Source organism: Dermacentor variabilis, chromosome 4 (assembly GCF_050947875.1).
Source record: "Dermacentor variabilis isolate Ectoservices chromosome 4, ASM5094787v1, whole genome shotgun sequence".
Lineage (NCBI taxonomy): Eukaryota > Metazoa > Arthropoda > Arachnida > Ixodida > Ixodidae > Dermacentor > Dermacentor variabilis.
In genome coordinates, this window is record NC_134571.1 from 140395796 (window position 1) to 140411362 (window position 15567).

The following is a 15567-nucleotide window of genomic DNA, read 5'->3' on the forward strand; positions in this document are numbered from 1 at the left end:
CAAAATTGTAGCCCTAAGTTTAGGTTTAGGGCCCCGCGTTTCGTATGGGAAACCGATTCGGTTTCAAACGCGGCGTTCGTTTCAAATATCGCTGCGTGCGCAGCGCCGATGCCGTCTTATCGTCCTTCGGGAACATCCCCAGCGTCCCGAGACCGCTGCATCCTCCCTTCGGTTCCCGTGTCAAGGCGTCACTTGTGGAGCTGAAAGTTTGTTCGGTGCGTGCGTGCGCGATCACGGGTTGCGTGCTGGTCGAGTCGTCGCCGCCGCGTCCTTCGCAACGTGCGCTGCTCCAAATCCCCAGATCCTTCAAGTGCGTCGAAAAAACTGTGCTCGCCGTTGGGACACACACAACCGTGCCCGACTTTACGTTGCGCAAGGGAAACGACGACGGCGCGAAACGCAAAATAGAGGCCAGGGCCCCTCCCCCCATTTTCTGTTTTATTTACGCCTTCTGACGCGCGTGCGCCGCAACCTGCGCGCTCGCTCGCTCGCAGCGTCTGCTCCTCGCACACATGCGCGCTCCGATCGCGCGGTGATTCACGGCTCGACGACGTCGCGTTTGTTTTCTCATTGGAGCAGCATTGCGCGACCCGTGTGATCGTCATCACACCGGCGATCGCGCCGCGATAGAAATCGAGACTCGGAGATGGATCAGGTGTATTCGTGCCGCCTCTAATCATAATTTGTCGCCGGTGGCGGCGCGGAACGCCGACGCCAGGGCGCCTTGACACGCCGAGCTTCGTCTTCGCCGTCTGTGCGTTGCTCGGGCCAACGTGGGCTCCCGCAGACTGCGCTCGCTCGCCGTGCGGCATCAGGCGACCCTGCGGACTCGTCTGTCTCCCCCGAAACGTGAGCGCTGCCCCACTTAAGTGTCGTTATTCCTTTCGTTTTTTTTTTTCTTGCGCGCATTTCTGTTGCCCTGGTGTGTTGTGAGCGAAGTTGTTTATGTATTTTTACTTCTTCTAAAAGTTTGACGCTTTCCGAGCGCACGAACTTTCCGCACCATAGGTGCAGCTTTCAGTACATCATTTTGCGAGACTGATCGTTGCATTTTCGATGTTCTGTGCACCCGTTGAAAAAACGAGAGCTGTCAAGCGCTGACTGTTTGGGCACTGCGGACGTTCGTCTCGCGACGCGCTGTTCACCTTTTATTTATTCTTTCGTGCGGGTGCACGATCGCGGTGCCCTACGCTATCGCAACCGAGCAGGTGCTCGCTTCTTGTCGCGTCGCTGACGCGATCGCCAGCCGCGCGCGCTTCGTTGACCCGCCTGCGCGCGACCTCGCCCCAGCGTGCGTCTTGTTTGGCGTTGGAGCGCCTCGTGGAGACGGTCACGCCGACTTCTCCAGCTCGCTCCTAGGGTAGCTTTCTTTTATTTTCAAGGCCTGCCAACAGGAATGGCTTCGGCCATGGCTTCAGAGCTCGCGCGACAAGAGATAAAAGAAAGAAGAAAGTTTGAGCCGATCGACGCGATTTGTCGTCTGCTTCTACCACGCCGATTTTCTAGTCAATGCCGAATGCATGCAATCGTTAAATATCTCGCTTCTTGCCGCATCAGTGGAGGATCGTTGTCGCAGCAGCAGGGAAAACGGAAACAGCCTCGCGGGCAGCGTGTGTCCTCTCTTTCTCTATTTGTTTGTTGTATAGCGACTCAGAACGTCCGGAATTTCAGTTTCGTCTCGTCAACGATAGCCTTCCAAGTACTGTGAAAAGAAGCGATGGCGAGATGTTCCCGAAACTTGTAAATGCCGCGTCCCCGTCGATGTACTACCATGCATATGCCACGTGGAAGGCCGTTGTTTCCGTCGGTGATAAAAATAATCAAAAGCGGTCGTTTCCTTCTTTTTTTTCCCGACTTTATCCGCGTTATCGTAGCGCTCCCATTGCTGCTTGTGCGTGTGTTCTGTTCGGACACGCTCGGTGTAACGGCGGTTGGCGGTGTCTGGTCGCCTCCGGAGACGCTGTCGGGTGGCCGCGCGCCTCGATAAGCGCCGTCCACCCGCCCTGTCCTCCGGACTCTGTTGTCGCAGTGAACGGCAGACGCTCTTTTGTTTTCCCACACACGCATACAGCGTCCGTGTCGCGTGTCGCCGAACTGCGGCGGAAAAACAAGTCATGATTACTGCCTGCGTCGCAGCCGCTTGCCGAATCAGCGTCTGGGTTGTGTGTACTACATCCCGAAGCCCATCTCAGTACCGTGCGTGGGCGCCTTACTTTTGCGGCGTGAAAGTAAAGTAGTGCAAATTTTCTTCTGTCTTTCTGTGGAGGTTGGGGGGGGGGGGGGGCTCGCGATAACGCGTGTAGATTGCATTAACGCGCTTACTTGGGCTATTTGGTGCATGTCTGAAGAAAACGAGCGCTGTACAACGAGATGTTACTGAGACATGTAGACAAAGCGCAATGTCGTCTGTGTCAGTCGCGTTCCGTTCGTTGTCCAGCGCTGTTAAAACGTGTGGGTTTCTACCTCGTATCTGAAGATACCCGATTATGAAGGACAAGCCTATGACCGTAAATATAGTTCGATATATCGGGTAATTCGATCTACCGAAGCTCGCCTTTGACGAACTTTTGTGTTGGGTCTCTATCTGTATGGATTTGTTCAACCTTTAGTGGCGAAACGAAGCGACGGAGGAATCCGTTTATTGAAGACAAAACTACGCGCAGTATGGGCGTGCATTGGGCGGCTTCTCGGTGGCGTTCTCGATGCGCTCGGTTGTGTGTTGTGCCTGCTTTAATCGGTCCGCATCTCTCGGCGCGAGCTCAGCGCCTGTGCGGCACATCCACGGCCGAAAGGTGCCTCCTTCAAGCGTCGGGCAGCGGACGTCCCGAATTCGATACGTGCAATCTCCCGCTCGTTATATTAATGGGCTATACTTTGTTTGCAGGATGGTCGGTCGGTAGGTTTCGCGTGGTCGATATACAACAGCATAATTCGCTTTATTCCGGTTGTAATATATATATACCCTCGGTTGAGTCAGCATGTGAGCGTAACAACGAGATACAGGTTTTAACTGTTCATTCTAGCCGGCGGCAACAGCAGCAGCACGGAGTGACAGGATGACTTGACTATTTCGCGCCTCTTTCTAGGGGAAGGAATTCAGGTTCACTGTGTGTGTTGATCCAGTGAGATCATTTAGCATGGGAACACGAAAATAATGCCGTCGAGAGAGAACATGAGATTATAGTAAAGCAGGTGGCGCGGCATCTCCGGGGCACCCCGGCGGGAAGCTCTAGCTCGGGTGTTCATACAAGTAAAAGGAGAATTCATTTTTCTCGGCAACCACTGCACGAGGTTTGTCGCATTTGAAAGAAAAGCCTAAAATCTGGTGACTTTTGGTTTCGAATTATTAAATTAGGTGGTCAATATTTTATTACAGATTGGCAAAACTCGAAAAATTTCAGAAAACGATACTAAGAAGTTTACAACTCAGCAATGAAAAAGGATATCACAATTCTGTGAATTGCATCTAATAGTACATCTAAAGCGGACAAAGTTGATGTGTTACACATGAATCTGAAAAAAAAAAAAATCAGTAATATGGAAGTACAGCTTTTGCAGAACCCTTGTACAGAACGTAACAAATTCACGTAAGACATAAAGTAACGTATTGCGTTTGTCCGCTTTCAATCATCTAATGGATGCCGTTTATAGAACCGCGATATCTGTTCTTGATGCCGAGCTATGAAGTTGTAAACTACGTGCTTCTATCTTTTCCTTTCAAATTTATGAATTTCTGAAAACTTTTAAAGCGAAATTCAGGACTTAAATCGAAATTTCGCTTCCAACAGTCACTATAATTTAACTTTCTCCCTCAAATGCGACGAATTTCATTAAAATCGGCCCAGGGGTTATCTCAGAGAAACGTTTTTGCGTTTTACATTTGCTCGAATAGGCCGCGTCGGAGTTGGGCCCGAGCTAAAGCTTGCTCTTAATCGGGGTTCCAGCTTCGGCGTCAAAATTTTTAAAATTTGAATTATTGTCGGCGCTCCTTTTCAACTGAACCCATCGATTGCGTATCCAAATGGGCCGAAGGCGCGTTGCCGAGGGTCGATGAGGAGGCGCGTCGTCTGCACCCATGGCGCCTTATTTTCGATCGATCGCCTTCGATGTGCGTGTCGATGATTGATTGGCCGAGGCTATACGGAGCGCGAAGTGGTCCGTCGCTCCACTGCGTCGTTGCGCGCATGACGTTGATCAAGTCACGCGAACGTGAAAGCGTTACGAAAAGAGTAATCAATTGAACTTTGCTTTAATAGCGCGACTCGCGCGTTCCCGTTTGCATTCCGAGCTTGGGAAGGCGCAACCTTTACGCAACGTTCGGGAAGGCTTTTGCGTTCGCTCTCGTAATTGCGTACAGTTCCGCTACGCCGGACGCGGTTGGATTCGCATCTGCAGCGGACGCAGCTGGGGACGGAGCGGTTGATTTGTATTCGCCGTGACTGTTACGTCTCGGCGGGAAAAAAACGAAAAAGAAAAAGACAGCGCGAGTGAGATTTCACGCTAGCGCGCGCGTGGCTTTCATGGAACGCGTTATATGTTGCTGGCTGTGTGCGCATGCATACGCGACTCCGTTTCGACGCTTCACGCTGCGAGCTCGTGCGGTGCGGCGTCGTCCAGTAATGAGCACTCGGCCGCGAAAGTTTACGGGACACCGTCTCCGCGACGAAATGTGCGTTTTCGCTCTTTCACTGTAAGGCGCGCGGCGCTTCTGATTTGACGCAGCGCTGCGCATGCAGGTGGCGAGAATTGCTGCAGATCGAGACTTTCGGGGCTGGGTTGTGCCGAGGCACCGCGGAAGGTCGTTGTCTTTTTAACAGCGAAGCTGTTAAGAGCTAGTTCCTCCAGGATCGTGTCCGCGTGTCGACGCACAACACTCGAGCGAAAATTGTCCTCCGGAGTCCGCATCAGACGCCACCAGCGTTTTCGTCTCCTGTTCCTTGCGAATGATCTGTAGCTCTCAGTCTAGTGTAGGTATACTGGAAAAATAAAGTCATGCCGAAATTGCTCGCTAAGACGACTCTATCATTACGCCGAGTTTCATTTACTTGTCACAATTATGTCCACGGTGAAGTTGTTGTAAACGTTACGGAATTCCCGTCTGCGGTGGATACACGGCCGTGTACGGGGGGAGTATGGTTACAGAAAACGGCTGCAGCTCTTGTTTTTATCGAAACTGTCCCGAAACAAATTATGTGACAATTAGCCGCTGAGACGACTCTAACGTTACGCCGATTTTCGTGTACATTTCGCAATTACGTATAGTTCACAGCGAAGTTATGAGTATTGTGGAATTTCCGTCTGCCATGCGGCGGTACTTGCCCGCCTAAAAGAATAATAAATCACTCCACAGTCAAAAGATGTATTTGTTGCCTGTGCCGTTCAATATAACAGCAGCAGCAGCAGCAGCAACAACAACAAAACAACAGTAATACCTATATATAGATAGATGCGTCGATTGAGGCAAAGGACACCACAGCTTCGCTGCTCATCCATCTTCACAGAGAGGAAGGGCTGATGATTTTCTTGTTTATCACGCAAATCCCGTGTCCCGTAATCTTTCGCGTCCGACTGCACTGTACTCTGGATAAGTTGCGCCGTGGCTACGCTGTGTGTGTGTACACGGCCTGGGCTCGTTTAATCGAGCGTATAGGCAGCTGACGCAAGACGGGGAGGGTAATTGGATATCGCTACGCAGGGAAGAGGTCTTTCGTCCTATCTATGCGGTGAATATACATACAATAAAGCTGGCTGACTACGAAGGAGTCTGCACGGCGGTTAACCGTTCGCAGGAATCGCTCATATGGCTATCGGGGCTTTTCTTTTTTTTTATGCCAGAAGGATGGTTTGCTGATCAGCGATGTTGGTATACTCCGTTCGTGAGGCAAGCGACGGGAAAAGCTTTATACGTAGGAAAGGAAGGCGAATGCAAAGCTGACTATGAACCCAAGCTTTTTTTTTTTTTTAAACACAAGTCACCCTAGTTATGGCACCGGAACGAAACACACGGCAGAAGGGGTAAAAACAAAAAAGAAGAAAGAAAAACTTTTTTTTTTAGTGTGCTCTGTTTCCTTCAAAATGCAGCTAGTTTCTGTTTCTCTTTGTCACCTTGTCTGTTTTATTTTGTTTTTCTTTGTCTCGGGAGCACAGACGTCGTCGAAATCAGTGACGCCACACACACACGCGCACCATGCGCGTCGCCAGCCGTCTTTCGCTTTGTCGCCTTTGCTTGCTTACACCGAGCGTTCGCTGTCGTGCGAGATTGAGCGTTTTCAGTATTTTCAGTATTCAGTAAGCTTAGTCGAGGTGTCTTTTTCTTTTTTTTTTTCGAGAAGCGCAGTTGTATAGCTTCCGAGAAACGATAGCTGAAAGAGGGGGGGGGGGGGAGGTGCTATCACCGCCCGGCGAGGAATCGAACGGCAGGTGCATCGCCGTCTGCAGACGCGCTAAATCCAGGCCGAGGGAGGGTGGCGCTGAGCTGACGCAACACAGGTGCGCTCGCTCGCTTCGGACGCGGCGGCAGCGGGGTCAACGCAACCGCGGCCACAGGTGAGGCAATTCAAGTTGCGAACACCCATGCATCCATCTGTATATATTCATTCATACACGCGCGTGCGCGCGTTGTGTTTGATGTTTTATGTTGTGTGTGTGTGTGTGTTTTTTTTATTTCAGCGAACACTTTCCATTTGTTGTTAAACTGCCTGTAGCAGACAGCGCAATTCTAGTCGATGATGGAATGCATCATGTAACATCATCATGTAACATCATCTCGCGCCAATGAAATGATTCGCGACGATCTGCCGATGGCTTTGCCGGGGGTATCCGATGTGAATTTCTTTTTTTTTTTTTTTTTGCTCACTTCACATTGAACGCGCCGCGTATGCGTTGTTTGAGAACGCATCGTTGGAGGAGAGCCATGGGAACGGCCTCTCGCGCGCTCGACTGTGGAACACACGTCGTACGGGTTGGGCTGTGTGTAGATGAACCGGAACCTTAGGCAAAATGCCCATTTGTTGCTTATGCGTTCTTACCGGGCCTGTTTAGCATGCAAGCACAAACCGTGGGTCTAGAAACATTCTAGTGGCATTTTTTTATTCTGCAAACGTCTGTTACCATGTTGGTGCCCGTACATTCGATTGTCAAAACCTGAAAATGCCGTTTCCCGCGTTTTTGTCCTCGTCTTACCACGTTTCTAGCGTTATCGCTCGCTGGGCAGCGTGGCTGAAGGGAGTCGATAATAACCACGAACAGCTTGCCGGTGTAGCGGGCTGTAGTTAACAGCTCTGCAGCACACGAGCGCATCGCTGTGAGGATTGGGGTCAAGCTGCACTGTGTGCGGCGATACTCTGGAAGGTGGGAATCGCAGAGTTTCTCGTTATAACACCTAGGGGGAAATCTGGCGCCACCGTCTATGGGAGTTTCCCAAGGGGCCGCCACTGTGCGCTGTCATGCGAGTGACGGTAAATGTGTCTGCGAGGCTTGTGTTGGCTGCTGTTGTAAGATGCTTCGTCTAAAACCTATATATGGCTACACAAGTAACGCGTTCTTAAAGTAAAATCTTCATAGAAGGTTTTTATGCACTCGCAATACGTCTTCCAATGATGTTCACTCACCTACAATGCGTAACCGTGCGAAGAAAAGCAAGAACAGACCGCAAACTGTTCCAAAGCATGCGCGAATCTTGTCGTCTGTCATCCAACTTCAGCGGTCCGCTGATACTTGTTACGTGTCATATAATCGTACATGCAGTAACAAGCTCTCATAATTAAACAGGGATTGTGTTTGTGCAATAATAAAGCTAAAGCAGCGTTTTGCATGCCGTTTTAGTAGAAGATGAATCATTGTGACAGACGGAACGGTGCTTGTCTTCAAAGTGTCCTGGCTATCCGAGAACTTGGCCATTCCGAAGTCACAACATACCGTGATTTTCCTCTGGGTAATATAGTGAGAAACTCTATGGTAAGCATGCAGGAAACAAAGCGCAGGAGAGCACGAAGTTGTTGGAGAAAGTGTGGCACAACTCACATGCTGTTTTTTTTTTTTTTTTTCGCAAAGGAGCGCTGCATGGACTGGCACTCCAAACGTCAACATTGCCATAGCAGCCACGCTCCCGAAGCTCTCGCTGCTGCTCTCAGCCTCTGAAAAGTGAGATGAGGTTTCTCGGCCCGTGTCAGAAGTTCTTACTGGCGAATATTCAGCGATTCCAGAGGGCATTGGTTCGTCCAACATTCCTAAGTGCCTCCAACTTCGGTGGCTGTTGAGCGTTCCTTTCCTGCTCTATATAAAACTAATATTCAGCGAAAAAAAGAAAAAGGAGGCGCAACATGAGAAACCTCAAAATCTTGAGATTGTGAATTGTTCGCCACGGCTTTCACGACTATTCTCGTTGTGTTTGGTCACACTGAATTTCAGAAGAAGAAGAAACTTTATTAAAGAATGGTCGGGCAGTTATTTGTTGTGGTGGCCTCAGGTGGCGGCTCGAAGTCCTTGGACTCGGGCGGCACATCCTCGACTTGCCGGACGGCCCAGAGCTGGTCTTCCAGCTCCGAACTTTTTCCCAGCGGCGGCGACGCTGACGGAGTAGGTCCCCGGCGGCTCCCGCAGCCGGGGCGGCGTCGGGAAGCAGCGAGCTCGAGGCTTCCCGTACTCTGGCAACGACCGCGAGTACGGACGCGTCGCGAACGGAGGTGGTTTCATTGCCGCCGTTGCCGGCACGTTCCCAGAGCATGTGTCGCAGCGTTGCTTTCTGTCTGCAAGCTTTACACGCATCTGTTGGATATAAACAAGGGTAGCAGACGGCGGGGCTGGGGTAGGTGTACGTCTGGAGCAAGCGTAAAGTTACGGCCTCGTCCCTGTTTAACTTGTCGTGTGGTGGCGGGAAGGTGCGTTTTTGGGGTCTGTAGTGTTGGGTGAGGTCTCTGAACGTGGTCAGGCGATCGCCCCACGCCCATTGTGATTCTTGTTGCCGCATTTCTGTTGCAGTGTCCCGATCAGGCAGATCCGATGCCCCGCTCTCGGGGGCGGGGCGGCGACCACATAATCTGCGACGGCTCGGCGTGCGAGACCTCGAGCCGTGGCGTGGGCCGCCTCGTTGCCCGCGAGCGGGACATGGTGTGTGCCGGGGTCCAGAGAAGGCAGGCCGTAGAATTTTTGGGGTTGTGAGGGCGATGACGAGTCGCCGTCGTCACAAATTTGGACCATGCGGGCCGCTTCCGGCGAGACGCGACCGCGCGCGAAGCCGCGGATTGCAGCCTGCGAGTCGCCGATGACGATCGCAGCGTTCGGCACCGCGACGGGAGCTACGGCTATCGCGGCTTCTTCGGCCGCCTCCGTGTGTCCCGTGGTCACCGTGGCGCTCGCGAGGCACTTACCCGTGCGGTCTACAACCGCGATCGCGTGTGCGCTTCTTCCTTCTCCATACCTCGCGGTGTCTACGTACACCGCCTCGTCGCTGTTGCCAAACTTCTGAAGGTCGCTTGCTTGTTCGTTACGTCGGGCGCATGTTCTTGGCAAGCGGCGGGATGATCAGGCGGTTCCGGACCGAGGCCGGAACCGCCTGATATATATATATTGCTGATATATTCGCCGTTGGTTCTCACTGTTAAGCCTTCCCATTTTAATAGCTTTTATACTTTTTCCAAGCATGAAGTGAATAGAATTGGACCGTTTGTGTCCCTTTCTTTATAGGTATATTTCTACTTGTGGAGAATCAAAGTAGCTGTGTAATCTTTGTGGATATTTTCCAAGATATTCAGGCATCCTTTCTACACTCCTTGATCACGTACTGTCTCCATGACTGCTGGTATCGCTACTGAATCAAATACATTTTCGTAATCTATGAGAGCCATATAGAGAGGCTGACTGTATTCTGCGGATTTCTCGATTACCTTATTGACGACGTGGATGTGATCCATTGTAGAGCATCCCTTCCTGAAATCAGCCTGTTCCATTGGTTGACTAAAGTCAAGTGTTGCCCTCATTCTATTGGAAATTATCCTGGTGAATATTTTATACAATGCTGGAAGCAAGCTAACGGGCCTATACATTTTCCAATGCCTTAACGTCTCCCTTGCTGTAGCTTGGCATGAGACATCGAGTATAAAGGGCCGCAAGCTTTTCAGGCACGATATCTCCTCCATCTTTGATTAAATTGATTCCACCTTCTCCTGCCGCTTTTCCTCGTTTCACGTTTTGCAAAACCCTGGTGACATCATCGTTATATATATTATACGGTCTTTAAGTGAACACTTTCAAAATTAAATGCCTGTGGCAGATGGCGCCATTCTAGTCCATGAGCTGGTCTACTCAAAGAGGCGGGCATCACTTGCACAAAAAGTTGAAACGCGTAATTGACTAATTAACGTAAATTCACCAAATAAGTTAACTAATCACCTTATGGCACATATTGCAATTTACAAATTCTAGCGGGCGACACCGCAATCCATATCGACTTGGAAGAAAATTGTGTGGGCGACACCATTTACGAGCTAGATATGCGCCGTCATCCTTTGCGGTAAAAATGCGTTGTCGTGCCACTTATAGTTCCTTAATTAAACGTCGTTTTATACATTGAAGCACAAAAGGAACCGGAAAGCCAATGCATTTCTCCTCAACGTTTTGGAATTAATATCCCGAAACTCGTGTCATCCTGAGAATTCGTTCCAAGTGGATGCACCTAGTGAACTCCCTGGCTAGAATGTGTAAATTGCAATATGTGTCATAACGTAATTAGTTGAAAGACTAATTAGTGAATTACTGTTGATTATGCGATTGTGCATTTCAAATTTTTGTGTGATGTCCGCTTATTCGAGCGGACCAGCTCATCGACTAGTTTAACAGAGATAAGCGGGCTAGTTGGTGGTCATTATTGGAATGCATCATGTAACCGCACAAGAACAAGGGACAAAGAAGGAACACACAAGACAGGCGCGGAACTTCAACTTCAAGTTGAAGTTCCGCGCATATATATATATATATATATATATATATATATATATATATATATATATATGAACATATACACACATACGGACATCCAACGCATATTTTGGAATCTCTGTGAAGCAAGGCAGCGTAGAGCGATTTAGGTACCCGTCCCCTCACATCGGCAAGACGCGGAAACCCTCCACCACGTGATGCGCGCTACCGCGGAGATTACACACGTTCTCCGGGGGATCAGCCCAGTCGCGCGGTGGCTCGCGGAGCACGCGCTGGCCCAGTTCTTTCCGTTGCGCTATAGGTCTTCTCCATGCAGGGGGCCGGGCCACCTCGTTCTCCGAGCAGACGTTGCAAGCCCCCCCTGCCCGCAAACAAGACGCATATAGAAAGACCCGTTTTAATAAAGGAACAACGCGCTTGAAGGTTGTGCATTGGTTGCGCCGGGGATATTTAGCTGTCGCTCGCCATTTGACCGCGTAATTCCGCACGGGACAGAGCCGGCAACCGGCACATCTGTAAGGGTGTGTATAGTACAGATTGGGCTGCATGCTGTTCGTTACACGAGTGCAGTACCGGTGTATATGCTATACAGTATAAGGCGCTCCCCTTTAAAGCTTCGCTTTGAAAAATGCTCGTTCGTAACTTTCAAAACGTTCGGGCAAAATTAATCCAGAGCCCGTTCTACTACCGCGTCGCTGATATGTATCGCACTGCAGTGGAGCTTCGGTACGATAAACCGTGCGACATTTAAATTGTCAGCGGGTGCGCTCTCGGTCTGGGGTGAGGGTGAGGGTGGGGGGGGGGGTCGTATAAGCCACGTTCGCTGGGCTCTGCGCATGCGCATTGCCGTCGATGCCGCTGGGTGCGCTAAGCCGCTTACGGACGCTACCTTGAAAGGAATTGCGGGCAGTGTATAGTCCGCAAGAGTTCTGTATATAGTTGCGGACGCAGGAATCTTGTATAGCGTATGCGCGAGAAATAGCCTCGACAACATTGCGCGTACCTAAATTCAAGGTGTGGTCCGATTCTTACGCATGCGGGGCTGATGGCGTATACGACAAATTTCGGTCCTACCCGCTGCGGTGTGTGGCGTTGCGCCGCTAAGCTTGAGGTCGCGGGTTCGATCCCTACTGCATTTCGACTGGCGCACATTAAAGAACCCACACGAGGTCAAAATTAATCTGTAATCCACCCCTCCCCCCACCCCTCCGCTATGTACGGCGTGCCTCATGACCGTATCGTGGTTTCCGCACGTGTAGAGCCCCGGATTTCTTTTTTTTTTTTTTACTTTCGGTCCGCTGTTGTTTAAAACTCCCCTACGGACACGCGGTATCGAGCAATTGCCAAACGAGGAGCTATAGCTCCTGCAGCTTGGGCCGTCAATCGTGAGGAAAGAAGAGAAAGACGTTTCTTGTTTCCCCCTTTTTTTTTGGCAACGATCAGATGAGCGTCGTTTGTTTTGGCAGCGCTGGTACGTCGGAGTAAAACATGACGCAAGGGTGCAATAACGTTTACGACGGCGCCCGCGCGTAGACGCGAAGGCCGACCCTCGACCGTTCTCGCTTCCTCGTCTCGTGACGTGACCGCGTATGCGCCCGCATGGCTTTCCCCGCCTTGGTCCCACGTTCGGTGCCCCCGAGCGTGTCATTACGCGTTCATCAGCGTTGCTCAGACGGCGCAGCGGCCGGCGCGTCATTAAGTCTCGCTCGCGGTGATTGAAACACGTGACTTTCGTGTTCGATCAGCCAAATTGCCCGGTGGTCGCGCGGTATGCAAACTTGGCGTGTGTATTGCCCAAATCCCGATCGCGCGTTTTGCCCGATTCCCGTGGCAGATTCCCCGAGAGATAATGGCCTAGGGCTTCACTGTGGATTTATGTACCGTCTATTTCGCGTTATAGTCACACGGAGGAATCGCGAACTCCGTTCCGTATAACGGAAGAAGCGCGAACTCCGTTCCGTATGAAGAAAAGTGAGAGCAGCTTGTTCTGGCCGCAAGTAGTACATTTCTTCTAGAAACAAAAACAAATTTTTTTTGAGCAATAATAAATTAGCGTAGTAACTAAGTGGTTTCCTTGTGGAAAAACGCTACTTTGCTTCCAGCACCTGTAAATCCCGAGTTATACATTGTCTGAAAAAAAAAAAAACATAAAAAGCCTTAAACGCCGCGTGACAGGCTACTTTTTTCAACCTTAGTTGAACGATCGCGCTTTCTTTTGAGAATTCCCGTTGTTGATTGCGTGCGTGCGTTATTTCTTATTTTTTTTTCCTTCTAGAATACCTACCTGCGGTGCGTGACACAGCAGTTGCTTTTGCTAATTCTTTTCGCTGTTTATTCAGCCAGTCAGTTGCCTACTTTGTCTTTCGCATAAGCGGTGCAGTCTGACAAGGACGTGCCCAAATGATCGTTGTCCTGTACTGTAGGTAATCGATCAGTATAGCAATCCTAGTTAAAAGCGACACCCGAGAAAAAAAAAATGCGATTAACGGCATTAGCGAATTTCGCTCCAGCAGTAGACCGAAACCGTGCACCCCTCGCCGCGGAAGCCACGCACAATGTACCCGTACACGAAGCACAGGTGGCGACGCCGCTTCGAATTTTCCGCCCCAGCTTTCCGCGCACGACGTCGTAGATTTCTGCACAATATATGTAGGCGTCCCGTTTGATTGTATTGTTAAGGCGAATTACGTATTGCATCCCAAGGAAAACAAATAATAAAGTCGTGACTCAGTCTAGAGAGTTTGGGTGGGTCTCCTCGCTGCGGAGCTGTCACAACACGAAGTGCTTCGCACGAGGAGAATACTTCCGAAATCTGCGACGTCGTCCCGCCGCACCGCCGCTGAAGAGGTGTGCGGGCGCTCACTTCCAAAGAAAAGCGTAAGTTCGCGTCGGACCCTTCACTTTCGTCCGCCAGTAATCGGCCCCCTTTCAACCGAACGCACGGGAATGGAGTTTTGAAAGAATACTATCGCGGCGTAAGTTAATTTAGCGTCTACCTTTAACGTTACGTATAGCTATTCAGTCTGGATTGTGGGAGAACGCCGTGGGGGGTGATCGATGTATGTAGATCGTTTCCGAACGTGAATCACGCGCTTGGATCTGCGTTTTCGTATGTCACCCAAATCGGTATCCGGCTGGGGATCGAGCCCCCGACCTCTTTAGTGTCGCCGTTCCGAAGGCCTGCGTCGCCTGGTGCTTGCCGCGGACGTCACCGGACCGGCTCGTGCCGTAGCCAGGCGATCACGCAACGCCTTTCTTTCGCAAATGCGCCTGTGGATTACGTTGAATTCTTAGGTTTTATAAGTGTCAGAACCACGATAATGATTATGAGGCACGCCGCAGTGGGTGGGGGGAGGGGGGGGCACTGCCGGTTAATTTTGACTACGTCGAGTTCTTTAACGTGCACCTAATGCACGCTTCACGGGTGTTTCCTTCATTTTTTTTTTCTTTTTTCCATTTCGCCCTCATCGAAATGCGGCCGGGCTTATAGCAGCGCAACACCAAAGCCACTTTGCGCGCCATCATGGCGCGTATGCCTGTGGGTGATTTCTCCTATCGCGCGCGGCGAAAAAAAAAAAAAGGAAAAAAACTAAAAATGCTACCAGCTGGGGGGTGGCTGCCACTCTAATGACTCTGCTGCGTGTATACAAATACGTGGGCTGTTGCGAAAAAGGCCGAACCGAACGGTGTTGCATCGAAGCTTCGACTACAGTTCTTTGCAGCCTTGTGTGGCGCTGTTGAAACAACACGGGACACAGTGAACGCTTGCGTCTCCCTCCCGTGCGTGCCTGCGTGCTTTTTTTTTTTTCTTGAACTCGTGTTGCCACATCTAAATTACGTAGATTGTCTGTGAGCGTGCCTTAAACGTGGCGGTCTGTCGCAAGACCCTCTGCGAATACAATGAGACTTGCATGTTTCTGAACATTTGCGCGTGAGCTATATATATATATATATATATATATATATATATATATATATATATATATATATATATATATATATATATATATATATATACACAGGGTGTCCGAGCTAACTTTTGCCGTAGTTTAAAAACATGCCCATGCCCTCTAAGGCGACGCGATCAAGTGCATGTTGCTGACTGTTGCATATGGAGTAAGTCGCACTATTTCTTGTATTCTGCTTAATTCCATAATTAGTCAAGATTGATTAACCAACTTAGAAGGAAACGAAGTTGGGCAAAAAATTCCGATTGGAAAGTTGTAGAGCGATTTGCAAAATGTCCGACTAGACACGTTTCCTACTTTCTATCTATTGCGCATTAGTGTATTCCCGCTTACTGCAGACTCCCGCGAAATACAAAAAAAGAAAACAGGATACCACGTGACACGTCCGGCCGCTTGCTATTGCACTGCTCCCAAGCGTTCCGCGCACAAACGGACATCGCATTTATTTAGCCGGGTGTGCTGCCACTGCACCTGCTTATCGCCATCGTAAATCGCGCGGCCAACGCCTGCGTCACTGGCCTGTCGCCTTTGAAGCGGCAGCACGCCCTGCTAGATGCTATGTTCGCCTGTACGAGGCATGTTTGCGAGGGCTGCAATCACGACGCGCAAGCAGGCATGTCGCCTTCTTTCTTTTTTTTTTTTTCGCGGGCGTCTGCAGTAAGCG

The 15567-nt window shown here is 50.3% G+C and overlaps 1 protein-coding gene across 5 annotated transcripts in view; it reads left to right on the forward strand.

The window, feature by feature from the left end:
* LOC142579861 (E3 ubiquitin-protein ligase RNF19A-like) overlaps nucleotides 1-15567 on the forward strand; it is a 123600-nt gene that overhangs the window by 504 nt on the left and 107529 nt on the right. For 2 of the 5 annotated variants that reach the window (XM_075690484.1, XM_075690483.1), the window contains exon 1: nucleotides 519-849. The exons of the other annotated variants lie outside the window; for them this stretch is intronic. The gene's annotated coding sequence lies outside the window, so the exon portion shown is untranslated. Of the gene's footprint in view, nucleotides 1-518; nucleotides 850-15567 lie in introns of those variants that run through there. 5 annotated transcript variants of the gene reach the window in all.